At 40.1% G+C, this 14,653-nt stretch overlaps 1 protein-coding gene across 1 annotated transcript in view; it reads left to right on the top strand.

Moving 5' to 3' along the window:
- Positions 1–14,653, top strand: part of grm8b (glutamate receptor, metabotropic 8b) — a 221,560-nt gene that overhangs the window by 4,104 nt on the left and 202,803 nt on the right. The window lies entirely within an intron of this gene.

Below are 14,653 nucleotides of genomic sequence, written 5' to 3'. Positions count from 1 at the left end.
GGTGCAGGTGTAGTACCACTGGTTGTAGCAGTACTACCAGTAGAGCTGGTATGTGTCTCGATGGCCTTACTAAATTTAATTTGAATTTTTCTACTTTTTTATGTCAATCACAACTTTGGGCTTACCCCCGACGGCATTTCCCCCAGTTTGGCAATACCTGATGTAAACCATCTGCTGGCTGCAAGATGTTATGTGAACCACATGTCATCTTTTTGAAGGGATACAAATTCTCTTTCAACTTGTTCGTATTTAACCCCCACAACTCACCTGTCTTCTTCCCAACACCTCCCGGTGAGATATAGGTCTCAGAACAACCTCCATATTAATGTCCGGTGAAGAATGCGTTACATCCTGAGCACGGAAGCACTGATTTTACTCCCATAAACAGACTAAGAATGCTTTCTTCGCTATTGATCCGTGTGCAGAGGGCTGACACAATTAGTAATGGAATGGATATGCACAGCTTCATCCGCAAGACAAGCAGAGCACTCCAGAGAATTGTTCTCCCCTAAGTACTGCTGTGGAATCAGCTTCCACTTTCACCCAATCCCAACCTTTACCATTGGGGTTGTGGTTTGTTGTCCTGTGTTTAGTGGTGGTGTAGTAGTGGTTTAAATGGATGTCGGTCTAAGGGAGATCCCATTGACCTGTCATTCCAAACTGACTGCCTCAATTAATCAAGTTTGTGATCATCCATAATGTTAATATATCCAGTTTTACAGTGCACTATATTTGTGTAATTAGGTGTAATTCAATTTTGGGACAATGTATACAATAGAAAAGGTGCTAATCCAGGACCACTTTGACGTTCTGTGGTAGTGTCACCGAAGATGATGTGCTCAGCATGTGACTAGGCAGAGAGCCTTCATGGTGTATGGTTCAGTGAACCTGTTGGCACCTGAAGGTGGTGCGGTCAACGTGTATCTGGCCGTCCTCTGAACCCTCTGACACAAATGAGGCTGACCTGGGGTGTGCTCTGTGGGGTTTGATTTGTTTAACTGATGTTCAAATGATGATGATGATGATGATGATGATGATGATGATGGACCTGAGGCATTCCATTCAAACAACAAAATGGTTATGTCATTAGGACAACAAAAAAAGTTTTCAATGTGACACTCAATGACATATTCTGGAAAGCTGACAAAATGAATGATTTATCAATTGTAATTTCACTCTTTGAAATACACTGAACAAAAATAAATGTAAAGTGATGGCCCCACATTTCATGAGCTGAAATAAAAGATTGCATACATTTTCCATATCATAAAAAGCTTATTTCGCTCAAATTTTGTGCACAAATATTTTACATTTGTTTAAACAGCATGATAATTGCATAGGTGCACCTTGTGCTGGGGACAATAAAAGGCCACTCTAAAATGTACAGTTTGGTCATACAACACAATGCCATTGGCATGCTGACTGGAGGAATGTCCACCAGGACTTTTGCCAGAGAATTGAATGTTCATTTCTCTACAATAACCCGCCTCTAACGTCATTTTAGAGAATTTGGCAGTACATCCAAGCGGCCTCACAACTTCAGACCATGTGTATGTGGGCGAGTGGTTTGCTGATGTCGACATTGTGAACAGTGGCCCATGGTGGCAGTGGAGTTGTAGTATGGACAGTAATAAGCTATGGACATGAACACAATTGTATTTTATCGATGTTTATTTGAATGCACAGAGATACCGTGACGAGATCATGAGGCCCATTGCCGTGCTATTAATTTGCCGCAATCACCATATGTTTCAGCATGATAATGCATGGCCTCATGTCACAAGGATTTGTACACAACTCCTGGAAGCTGAAAATGTCCCAGTTCTTCCATGGCCTGCATATTCACCAGACATGTCACCCGTTGAGCATGTTTGGGATGCTCTGGATCAACATATATGATAGCATGTTCCAGTTCCCGCTAATATCCAGCAACTTCGCACAGCCATTGAAGAGGAGTGTGACAACATTCCACAGACCACAATCATTAGCCTGACTAACTCTATACGAAGGAAGTGTGTTGCACTGCATGAGGCAAATGGTGGTCACATCAGATAATGACTGGTCTTCTGATCCACGCCCCTACCTTTTTTCATGTGAAATCCATAGATTAAGACCTAATGAATCGATTTCAATTGACTGTTTAAAATCTTTGAAATTGTGGCATGTTGTGTTTATATTTTTGTTCAGTGTGTTATCCCAGTGTATGGAAATAATTAAGACAAACTATATAGCCGGAAGGTTCTATTAGGGTACGGACCATTGTGACAAAAATATCCTGCACTAAATCTGTAATGAGTTACATGATTCATCTTTAACTGAAGAGACAAGTCATGGCTAATGAGGAGAGAAGGGGTTACCAACATGAGTTATCTAAAATTAGCTCTAAATTATGCAGGGCATTTTATCAACAAATTTAAACACCACTAATTTGCACAAAAATGTTTGATTTGTCCCGTATTTCAGTCAGATATTCCAACCTGTATCTTCTGCAGTCACTTTGCACTTTTGACAAGATGATATATCATAAGGATGTGATACTGGTGATGTTAAACACTTTTACAATCATTGTGAGATACAATATTCTATGCAGCGCAAGACGAGACGTAGGCCAATGTCATATCATCAACCAATTACATTTGTCAAATCCATTCGGTCTAAATACCAGCCAAACGTGGAGAGAACAGTTAACTACTTATAAAAGCGTGTTTCTGATGAAGAGCTACAAAAGCAAGTACATAAGCCATATTAGACTGAAAATATATAGGCCTAAGGTAATTTTGTCACACTTGTGAGGCTCTCCATGCTCATTAGTTGCTCATTAAACATATTTGCTGCTAGACTACTTCACTTAATCCCGTTTTCAAGGTCTCCCTTCCTAACTGTTTTATATTCCCTTAGACCAACCAGAAATGTTTCCTTTGCCAAATATTCCCAGATTTTCATAAAACAGCCACACATTTAGTCTGTTGTTTTTGCTTGACCAAATTTAGCTCGAAGCAAAAGAGTAGTCCATCGGCACGCTTCAATTAGCTTGTTCAATGAAGCGGGAGGGGGATTTTTGTCCCACAAAATCATCCCTTTGTCCCACATTTGGGTATAATAAATGTGGTCACCCTAGTCCCAGTATTAGCTGAACAGAGAATGGGGTAGATTCAGTGCTAAAGTAAGGACATGTGAAGATAATTATAACAGGGTCAGTGGTGCATAGAATTGCTGCATTGCTCTTCTCTGCAGAACCAACCTGTGTCTATACCTCTGATGATATTCTGTTTGGCTGAATATGTATCTTCACAGGAAATAGTGAATAGTAGACTAGCATAACTGAAACTCTCTATTGAGGAGAAAGCCAGTAAGTGAGGAATATAGATGCTTCATCATAACTTTATTGTTTTGGGTGCCCTTGTGATTTTTTTGAGAACATATCCTTTAGGAAGAGCAGTAATAACTTTATTGATTCATTCATAGCCACGGGAGGAAAGATTAGCTGTGAATCGTTTTAGGTAATGAATGTTTCTGGTGGTCACTGCAGCAATACCGCTCTCTGCTGGGTTGCCACCTTTGGTCACACTTCCACCCTTCACCCTGGTTGTCCTTTGAGCTTCTTAATAAAGTGCAGAAGACTTGGGCCAGGATACCAAGCAGGAAAGCTTTGGTACACACAAATAGCAATCACAAAGTGTATAGAGGATTATGTTTTTAAGACCTCTGTGTAATTTTGTGTACGCATGTGTGTGTGTGTGTGTGTGTGTGTGTGTAAGGCTTTGAGCATGTATATTAAGTGTCTCTGTGTATGTGGATGTGTGTGTGTTGATGTGTGTATTTGGATGCGCGTGTGTATGGATGTGCAGGATAACTAATCTTGCAGGGAAACATTAGATGGCCACCCCCTAATTTCCATTATAGAATTAGACTACCAGCAGTGTCAGTGTCGCACTGCAGTCTTAATCAATACACCCTCCTAGAACCCCCCCCCCCCCCCCCCACATACACACACATTTTGGGCCTGCCTACTCATTTTGGGTGAGTGTGGAAATAGGGTGCATGGTGCCAGTTCAATTAAGAGATCAGGGTTGAATAGCACACTGTGATGACGTCTCCTCTACTTATCCGTCTTTGAGTGGATGGTAGTATAGGGGTTTATTATGTGTAGGTTTGGGGGGGGGGGGGTTCTGCCTAAGGTTCTTCTTTCCTGTGGGAGTCAGGACATTAGTCAACTACTCCCGACATGTATGTGTAGATTCAGCTATAAATCCTCAAATGATTGGGAAAGATTGAGAAAAATATATACTTCCTGTTACTAAATTGACTAGATGAGAGAGTGTGGATGCATTTGTTTCTCATGAGATTGTCACTTTTATTCTTGTTAGTTAGTTAGTTAGTTAGTTAGCCCCACAGGAAGTGTCAAAACTTCCGTTTGTATCATAATGGTATTTATAGGAAATTCAACGGAAAAAATTAAACCCAATGAGACCACTTATTTGGGTTGTCACTAGTTAACACAGCCACAAAATATTAAACCTGCCTATTTCTACAATTTCTCCTTTTAAAGGCCCAGTGCAGTCAAAAATGTTATTTCCTGTGTTTTATATATATTTACACACCATGAGGTTGGTATAATACTGTGAAAATTACATTATTGCCCTTTTAGTGTAAGAGCTGTTTGAAAAGACCACCTGAAATCTCAGCCTGTTATGGTGGGATGGAGTTTTGGCCTTCCTGGTGACATACCAGGTGGTAAATTATTATTAAAAAAAGATTAATATTTGTTTTTACAGCTTTCATTTACTACATTGTACTTTTCTATACAGCAATCCCGTAACAATAATACCCCTCCAAACATAAACTCTTTAATCCCAACCCTCAGCCACTCTCAAACCCATCCCACCTATCACCATAGACCTCAGCTCTTTAATCCCAACCCTCAGCCACTCTCAAACCCATCCCACCTATCACCATAGACCTCAGCTCTTTAATCCCAACCCTCAGCCACTCTCAAACCCATCCCACCTATCACCATAGACCTCAGCTCTTTAATCCCAACCCTCAGCCACTCTCAAACCCATCCCACCTATCACCATAGACCTCAGCTCTTTAATCCCAACCCTCAGCCACTCTCAAACCCATCCCACCTATCACCATAGACCTCAGCTCTTTAATCCCAACCCTCAGCCACTCTCAAACCCATCCCACCTATCACCATAGACCACCCTCGTTTGGTTTCCATGTGCCGTGTATTTTTCAATTGTACTGTGATGTTTTACATTAATTTTGAATCTTTCTAATCGCATAATAGCCACCGATTGTGAGCTAAAGATGAAAACCTTTCCTACGAGTATTATTATATTAATGATTGATAGACTATGGCTTTTTCCAAATCACCCAAAACTGCTATTTGTAAGGTTACTTTCAGTAAATGTTGTGATTTGTTTAACCATTCCTGAACCTGTGACAAGAAACAACACCAAAATAAATGATCTAGTGATTTTGTCTCTTCACAGCAAAATCTACAGAGCTGAGATTGTTGCATGCCCCATATATATAACATTCTGTTGGTGGCAAGAATGTTCTATAATCATTCAAATTGAAGAACTCTTAAGTGTTGAATCAAGTGTTGTTTTTTTGTATCAGTTCATGTACCATATGCCATGGAATCAGTACATTGAAAATCTCTTCCAAGTTATTTTGCAACCTGTATGGCACAGCTGTCAACATTTTTATCCTCAAATGAAACTGGTATATTTTTCTATTCAATCCCTTTCAGACAATTTGTATCTTTAATATATTGCAGACAAACAAGTTCCCTACCTTTTCCATCTTTCACTTAAAGTTGAAGTCAGAAGTTTACATACACCTTAGCCAAATACATTTAAACTCAGTTTTCACAATTCCTGACATTTAATCCTAGTACAAATTCCCTGCCTTAGGTCAGTTAGGATCACCACTTTATTTTAAGAATGCGAAATGTCAGAATAATAGTAGAGAGAATTATTTATTTCAGCTTTTAATTCTTTAATCACATTCCCAGTGGGTCACAAGTTACATACACTCAATTAGCATTTGGTAGCATTGCCTTTAAATTGTTTAACTTGGGTCAAACGTTTTGGGTAGCCTTCCACAAGCTTCTCACAATAAGTTGGGTGAATTTTGGCCCATTCTTCCTGACAGAGCTGGTGTAACTGAGTCAGGTTTGTAGGCTTCCTTGCTCGCACACAATTTTTTCGGTTCTGCCCACACATTTTCTATAGGATTGAGGTCAGGGCTTTGTGATGGCCACTCCAATACCTTGACTTTGTTGTCCTTAAGCCATTTTGCCACAACTTTGGAAGTATGCTTGGGGTCATTGTCCATTTGGAAGACCTATTTGCGACCAAGCTTTAACTTCCTGACTGATGTCTTGAAATGTTGCTTCAATATATCCACGTAATTTGCTCGGCCAAGGTAACCCATTTCATGAAGCTCCCGATGAAAGGTTGTTGTGCTGACGTTGCTTCCGTCAGCAGTTTGGAACTTGGTAGTGAGTGTTGCAACTGAGGACAGACGATTTTTACACGCTACGCGCTTCAGCACTCGGAGATCACGTTCTGTGAGCTTGTGTGGCCTACCACTTTGCGGTTGAGTTGTTGTTCCTCCTAGACGTTTCTACTTCACAATAACAGCACTTACATTTGACCGGGGCAGCTCTAGCTTGTTGGAAAAGTGGCATCCTATGACAGTGCCACGGTGAGTCACTGAGCTCTTCAGTAAGGCCATTCTACTGCCAATGTTTGTCTATTGAGATTGCATGGCTGTGTGCTTGATTATATAGACTTGTTAGCAACGGGTCTGGCTGAAATAGCCTAACCCACTAATTTGAAGGGGTGTCCACATACTTTTGTACATGTAGCGAACTTACTGATTTGATTTTAGGATAAAAACGGCTGCATGTGACCTTTTATATCTGATTAAACCTAACCTTAACACTTACCCCTAATCTTAATCACATTGCTAACCTTATGCCTAACCCTAACTTTAAAATAAGACCAATAAAACAAATAGTTGTTTTCATACATTTTTACGTTACAGCCAATGTTGACTTTGTGATTGTCTTATCTAGTGGAAACAACTTAGTTGCTCCGTGGTGGGCAGATCAAATTAATGATCTTCCTCATTATATTAGCACTTGGCCACCCCTGATCGAATCCAAATGGGGAGAGATCTGCTAAACTCATTTCAATATTCATTTTACTGCACCAACAGGCTCTCTACTCACTGTCTATAAAACACCACTCTCAGACACCAACCCTCCATAGGTTAAGAGGCACTTAGCAACAGGATTGTAGTCAAGAGATGTTCTGTGTACGGTATCTTTAGAGAGAGCCGAATTGACAGAGAGAGGTTGGCTATACAAAGTATATCTAGCTGTCTGTAAATGTACAGGCAGTTCCCTGATCACACTCTGTGGGAGTAGCCTGTTCAGTTATTGACATATGCTAAGGTAAAGGTTAAAACTGTATATGTCAAGACTGCATCCAGTAACAGAAAGGGTTCCTCTGGAAGTTCTCTTCCCTTGTAGATAGACCAACTAAAGGCAAGATACATGCTGCTAAATAGCAATAACATCTTCAAGTAGAGACCATAAAAAAGCTCTGCAACTCCTAACACTACATTATCTAACAGAAAAGGGGCACGGGTAACAAAGTAATATCCTGCGGCATAGCCAAAGGATGTAAAAAGATTGTAAAAACATAAAAAAATCACGCTCAAGCCAATAACCTTTTACTTTATGTAGTCGGCAAATGGACGTGGACATTATTTTCAGTCGATCGTAATTACCTTAAACAGACTGCGATTACACTCGCACTGTGATCTGGTTTGGAGAATATGCGGAGGTGCTTGGTTGAGAAATTGCATACCACAAACGTGGCTCTGCAATATTGTAAATCTCATTTCCATTTGGTATAATGGCAACCCCCGCTGGGGCGGTATCGGGGGCTCCGATGGGATCATACTCTTCCATTTGTAATTTCCTTGCCTCTGCAGGCAGTGGGTCAACAGGGAGCTAGAGTACTTACAGGCAATTGTGTGTGTGTGTATGGATGTTTTTTAAGCTAAGCCCCATGTATAAGGTCTACTTTCAGCCTGAGGTGTTTTTGTTACACAAGGAGAGCATTCCGGGAAACTGATGATATTCAGAATGAGTCACACAGTGGAGTTTCACTCTTACTATGCTTTAGGAACTCATTTTTTGGACAGTGAATGTTTTTCCTGCTACATGTATATATGCCATTTAGCTAACACCTTTATTCAAATGAGTCACTATAGGCAGTGGAATAATGATTGACCAGCTATTTGCATAAAAGTGAGTTTGAGTTTGGAGTCAACGTCTTAAACAACTTAAATCAATCAAAAATGGAGCTTGACATTTTCTTGGCCCATAGTATTATGGGGTGTAATGCTAACCGATATTGAGTATGACAACCTAATGTTTAGGCCTGTCTTTTTAGGTTTTACAGCTTATTTGTTACATATACATTTTACATACATTGTACATATAGTGCCTTCAGAAAGTATTCATACCCTTTGACTTATTCCACATTTTGCTGTGTTACAGTCCGAATTCTAAATGGATGAAATAACACATTTTCTCTCACCCATCTACACACAATACCCCACAATAAGTGAAAACATGTTATTATTATTTTTGCTAATATATTGAAAATGAAATACAGAAATATCTCATGTACATACAGTGCCTTGCAAAAGTATTCAGCCCCCTTGAACTTTGCGACCTTTTGCCACATTTCAGGCTTCCAACATAAAGATATAAAACTGTATTTTTTTGTGAAGAATCAACAACAAGTGGGACACAATCATGAAGTGGAACGACATTTATTGGATATTTCAAACTTTTTTAACAAATCAAAAACTGAAAAATTGGGCGTGCAAAATTATTCAGCCCCTTTACTTTCAGTACAGCAAACTCTCTCCAGAAGTTCAGTGAGGATCTCTGAATGATCCAATGTTGACCTAAATGACTAATGATTATAAATACAATCCACCAGTGTGTAATCAAGTCTCCGTATAAATGCACCTGCACTGTGATAGTCTCAGAGGTCCGTTAAAAGCGCAGAGAGCATCATGAAGAACAAGGAACACACCAGGCAGGTCCGAGATACTGTTGTGAAGAAGTTTAAAGCCGGATTTGGATACAAAAAGATTTCCCAAGCTTTAAACATCCCAAGGAGCACTGTGCAAGCGATAATATTGAAATGGAAGGAGTATCAGACCACTGCAAATCTACCAAGACCTGGCCGTCCCTCTAAACTTTCAGCTCATACAAGGAGAAGACTGATCAGAGATGCAGCCAAGAGGCCCATGATCACTCTGGATGAACTGCAGAGATCTACAGCTGAGGTGGGAGACTCTGTCCATAGGACAACAATCAGTCGTATATTGCACAAATCTGGCCTTTATGGAAGAGTGGCAAGAAGAAAGCCATTTCTTAAAGATATCCATAAAAAGTGTTGTTTAAAGTTTGCCACAAGCCACCTGGGAGACACACCAAACATGTGGAAGAAGGTGCTCTGGTCAGATGAAACCAAAATTGAACTTTTTGGCAACAATGCAAAACATTATGTTTGGCGTAAAAGCAACACAGCTCATCACCCTGAACACACCATACCCATTGTCAAACATGGTGGTGGCAGCATCATGGTTTGGGCCTGCTTTTCTTCAGCAGGGACAGGGAAGATGGTTAAAATTGATGTGAAGATGGATGGAGCCAAATACAGAACCATTCTGGAAGAATGATGGAGTCTGCAAAAGACCTGAGACTGGGACGGAGATTTGTCTTCCAACAAGACAATGATCCAAAACATAAAGCAAAATCTACAATGGAATGGTTCAAAAATAAACATATCCAGGTGTTAGAATGGCCAAGTCAAAGTCCAGACCTGAATCCAATCGAGAATCTGTGGAAAGAACTGAAAACTGCTGTTCACAAATGCTCTCCATCCAACCTCACTGAGCTCGAGCTGTTTTGCAAGGAGGAATGGGAAAAAATTTCAGTCTCTCGATGTGCAAAACTGATAGAGACATACCCCAAGCGACTTACAGCTGTAATCGCAGCAAAAGGTGGCGCTACAAAGTATTAACTTAAGGGGGCTGAATAATTTTGCACGCCCAATTTTTCAGTTTTTGATTTGTTAAAAAAGTTTGAAATATCCAATAAATGTTGTTCCACTTCATGATTGTGTCCCACTTGTTGTTGATTCTTCACAAAAAAATACAGTTTTATATCTTTATGTTTGAAGCCTGAAATGTCGCAAAGTTCAAGGGGGCCGAATAATTTCGCAAGGCACTGTAACTATTCAAATCCCTGAGTCAATACTTTGTAGAAGCAGCTTTGACAGCGATTACAGCTGTGAGTCTTTTGGGGTAAGTCTCTAAGAGCAACTCCAGTGTAGATGTGGCCTTGAGGTTATTGTCATTCTGAAAGGTGAATTCATGTCCCAGTGTCTGATGGAAAGTAGACTGGTTTTCTTCTAGGATGTTGCTTGTGCTTAGCTCCATTTAGTTTATATATCCTGAAAACCTCCCCAGTCCTTAACGATTACAAGCATACCCATAACATATGCAGCCACCACTATGCTTGAAATTATGGAGAGTGGTACTCCGTAACGTGTCATAATGGATTTGCCCCAAACATAGCACTTTGTATTCAGGTCAAAAAGTGAATTGCTTGGCCATATTCTTTGCAGTATTACTGTAGTGCCTTATTGCAATCAGGATGCATGTTTTGGAATATTTTTTATTCTGTACAGGCTTCCTTATTTTCCCTGTCAATTAATTTATTATTTTGGAGTAACTACAATATTGTTGATCCACCTTCAGTTTTCTCCTATCACAGCCATTAAAGTCTGTAACTGTTTTAAAGTCACCATTGGCCTGATTGGGAAATCCCTGAGCTGTTTCCTTCCTCTCCCTCTGTTTCCTTCCTCTTCCTCTGGTGACTGGGTGTATTGATTAAGTGTAATTAATAACTTCACCATGCTCAAAGGGATATTCATTGTCTGCTTTTTTTATGTTTACCCACGACCAATAGGTGCCCTTCATTGCGAGGGATTGTTAAACCTCCCTGGTCTTTGTGGTTTAATCTGTGTTTAAAATTCACTGCTCGACTGATGGACCTTACAGATAATTGTGTGGGGTACAGAGCTGAGATAGCCATTCAAAATCACGTTAAACACTATTGTTGCACACAGAGTGAGTCCATGCTAATTATTATGTGACTTGTTAAGCAACGTTTTACTCCTGAACATATTTAGGCATGCCATAGTAAAGGGGTTTAATACTTATTGACTCAAGACATTTTAGCTTTTAAATTGTAATACATTTATAAAAACATAATTCCACTTTGACATTAAGGGGTACTGTGTGTAGGCCAGTGACAAACAATCTCAATTGAATTCATTTTAAATTCAGGCTGTAACACCACACAATGTGGAAAAGTCCAGGGGTGCCTACTTTCTGAAGGCTCTGTATATTGTACTTTTATACTCAGTAATTACATAAGATATGTATTTTTTGGATATACACATTACATTTGGATACATTTAGCCCTGTCGTCAATGCCCCTTCCTTTTTATTGTTGTGACTAACAACAGATCCCCATATTGAACAGCTCGGCCTGAATCTAATGTCTGGATTAGCATGCTAAATTAATTATCCCCCATAGGACAATCTTTTCCAGGTTCATCCCATCAGGAGGCCCTATTAAGAGCTCCGGTCAAGTGTGCCAAACACAGATCTACAGCTGTGTGGAACTTAGCTGACAGTAGAAGAGGACCGATGGTGGGGTGGTAGCAGATAATATATGTGTGTAGTCTCACTCCCACTCAATATGGCTGGAAAGGCACTAGTATGCATACATGAATAAGATTCCTGTTCTTTTCCAAAGTCGATGGAGGCAGGGAGTCACCATGTCTTGGTAATCCTCAACTGTCAATTCTAGGGCTTAGTACCTTTTTGAATTCCAGATATAGAATGACAGTTTATATGAAACTAAAAAACAAAGGTTCTCTCTGCTGTTTCTGTGTGGTATTTCCCCTGTTTTTTTGCCTAGGCTGCTGAAAGTATATGAACATAAACTCTGTCGCTCTCCCACGCAGCAGCGAGAGTATGGGGGAAATGGAAATGCAATGTTGCAGATGAGCCCATGTTGGAATGTACGCTGCCAATGCCACTTTATGCAAATCTATTGTCATGGCTTCCCCTGAAGTCGGCTCCTCTCCTTGTTCGGACGGCGTTCGGCGGTCGACGTCACCGGCTTTCTAGCCATCGCCGCTCCATTTTTCATGTATCCATTTGTTTTGTCTTGTTCCCTGCACACCTGGTTTTCATTCCCCATCAATCTACATGTATTTATTCCTCTGTTCCCCATCATGTCTATGTGTGAGATAGTTTGTGTTACGTGTGTATTGTTGACGCACCAGACTGGCTTGTTTTTTCCGTATTATTTTTCACAGATGTTCATTGTTCAACATAATTCTTGACTGTTTTGCGCGTTTTGTACTTTTGCCTAAATAAAGTGTGCGCCTGTTCACAAATCTCTGCTCTCCTGTACCTGACTTCGCTACCAGTATGCACACATCTGACATGTATTTTGAACCTGTAAATGTACACAAAAGTTGAGCAGTCTTACCTATCCGCTGTCAGCTAAACAAAAGATGCCGTAGCCCTTTGTATTTTCTCACATTGAAAATTGTTGTGCAGAATTTTGAAGACCTAAGAATGATCTGTACTGTACCATGTTTTCTTCATGTAACAGGAGTTTATGCTCAAAACCTACCTCAGGTTTAAGACAACTGATCGACACACACAATAAGACATTCAATTAAATTCCTCTATCCCCAAGTGACAATTATTGCTTATCATAAAACTGTCAGGCAGATACATTAGACATATACAGTAGCCATCCTGCTCTTTCCATGCCATAGACTAACCAGGTGAATCCATATGAAATCTATGATCCCTTATTGATTTCACTTGTTAAATCCATTTAAATCAGTATAGATGAAGGGGAGGAGACAGGTTAACAAAGGAATTTTAAGCCTTGAGACAATTGGGACATCGATTGTGTATGTGTGCCATTCAGAGGTTACATGGGTAAGGCAACAGATGTGTATGGGGTATGGCATTAGGTGCCAGGCACACCTGTTTGTGTCAAGAACCGCAACACTGATAGGTTTTCCATGCTCAACAGTTTCCTGTGTGTATTAAGAATGGTCCACCACCCAAAGCAAAGAGGAAGGAGATATCTTGTCAGTTGCACAACTGAATGCATTCAACCGAAATGTGTCTTCCGTATTTAACCAAACCCCACAGAATCAGAGGACATCCAGTCAACTTGACACAACTGTGGGAAGCATTGAAGTCAATATGGGCCAGTGTCCCTATTAGGAAGGTGTTTTGTACACTCAGTGTATATGCACAACTATAAGATTTGATACACATTTTGATGTTTTATCGTTTTTGTTAGTCATACTGCACGATTCCTGTACTTTGTCATTTTTTTAAGCTTCTGCATCCTGGAGTCGCCTCTTCACTGTTGATATTGAGACTGGTGTTTTGCGGTTACTATTTAATGAAGCTGCCAGTTGAGGACTTATGAGGCATCTGTTTCTCAAACTAGACACTCTAATGTACTTGTCCTCTTGCTCAGTTGTGCACCGGGGCCTCCTACTCCTCTTTCTATTCTGGTTAGAGCCTGTTTGCGCTGTTCTGTGAAGGGAGTTGTACACAGCATTGTACGAGATTTCTTAGCAATTTCTCACATGGAATAGCCTTAATTTCTCAGAACAAGAATAGCCTGATGAGTTTCAGGAGAAAGGTCTTTGTTTCTGGACAGTTTGAGCCTGTAATCAAACCCACAAGTGCTGATGCTTCAGATACTCAACTTGTCTCAACTAAAATTATAACTTGGATTAGCTAACACAACATGCCATTGGAACACAGGAGTGATGGTTGCTGATAATGGGCCTCTGTACACCTATGTAGATATTCCATAAAAAAATCCAGCTACAATAGTCATTTAGAACATTAACAATGTCTACACTGTATTTCCGATAAATTTGATGTTATTTTAAAGGACAAAGAAATTGCCTTTCTTTCAAAAACAAGGACATTTCTAAGTGAGCCCAAACTTTTGAATGGTATTGTATATATAAAATAAATATCTTAAATTTAACTAGGCAAGTCAGTTAAAAACAAATTCTTATTTACAATGACAGCCTACCAGGGAACAGTGGGTTAACTGCCTTGTCAGCTCAGGGATTTGATCCAGCAACCTTTTGGGTATTGGCCCAATGCTCTAACCACTAGGCTACCTGCCACCCCAAATGCAGAGGGATATGGGATATTAATTTTTATCAGGATATTTTCTGAGGCCACGGGGATGGTACAGTCCAAGAAAAGGGGAGTGTGGCTGCATAATGCACGCCTTTCTCCAGAAGGCTCTCTCTCCTGACAATTTGTGCACATTCGTTGTTTCATAACTTTATTGTGTTTATTGTTTGCATTTGATTGTTAGTGTCTATCAATTCCCCATTACATACAGTATATCACCAGTAGTACATTTACACTTCATTCCTATCATTTCTCACCTACAATGTTT

The sequence above is a fragment of the Oncorhynchus masou genome, chromosome 15 (genome assembly GCF_036934945.1).
Source record: "Oncorhynchus masou masou isolate Uvic2021 chromosome 15, UVic_Omas_1.1, whole genome shotgun sequence".
Taxonomy (NCBI): domain Eukaryota; kingdom Metazoa; phylum Chordata; class Actinopteri; order Salmoniformes; family Salmonidae; genus Oncorhynchus; species Oncorhynchus masou.
This window is presented reverse-complemented; position numbering and strand designations above follow the sequence as displayed.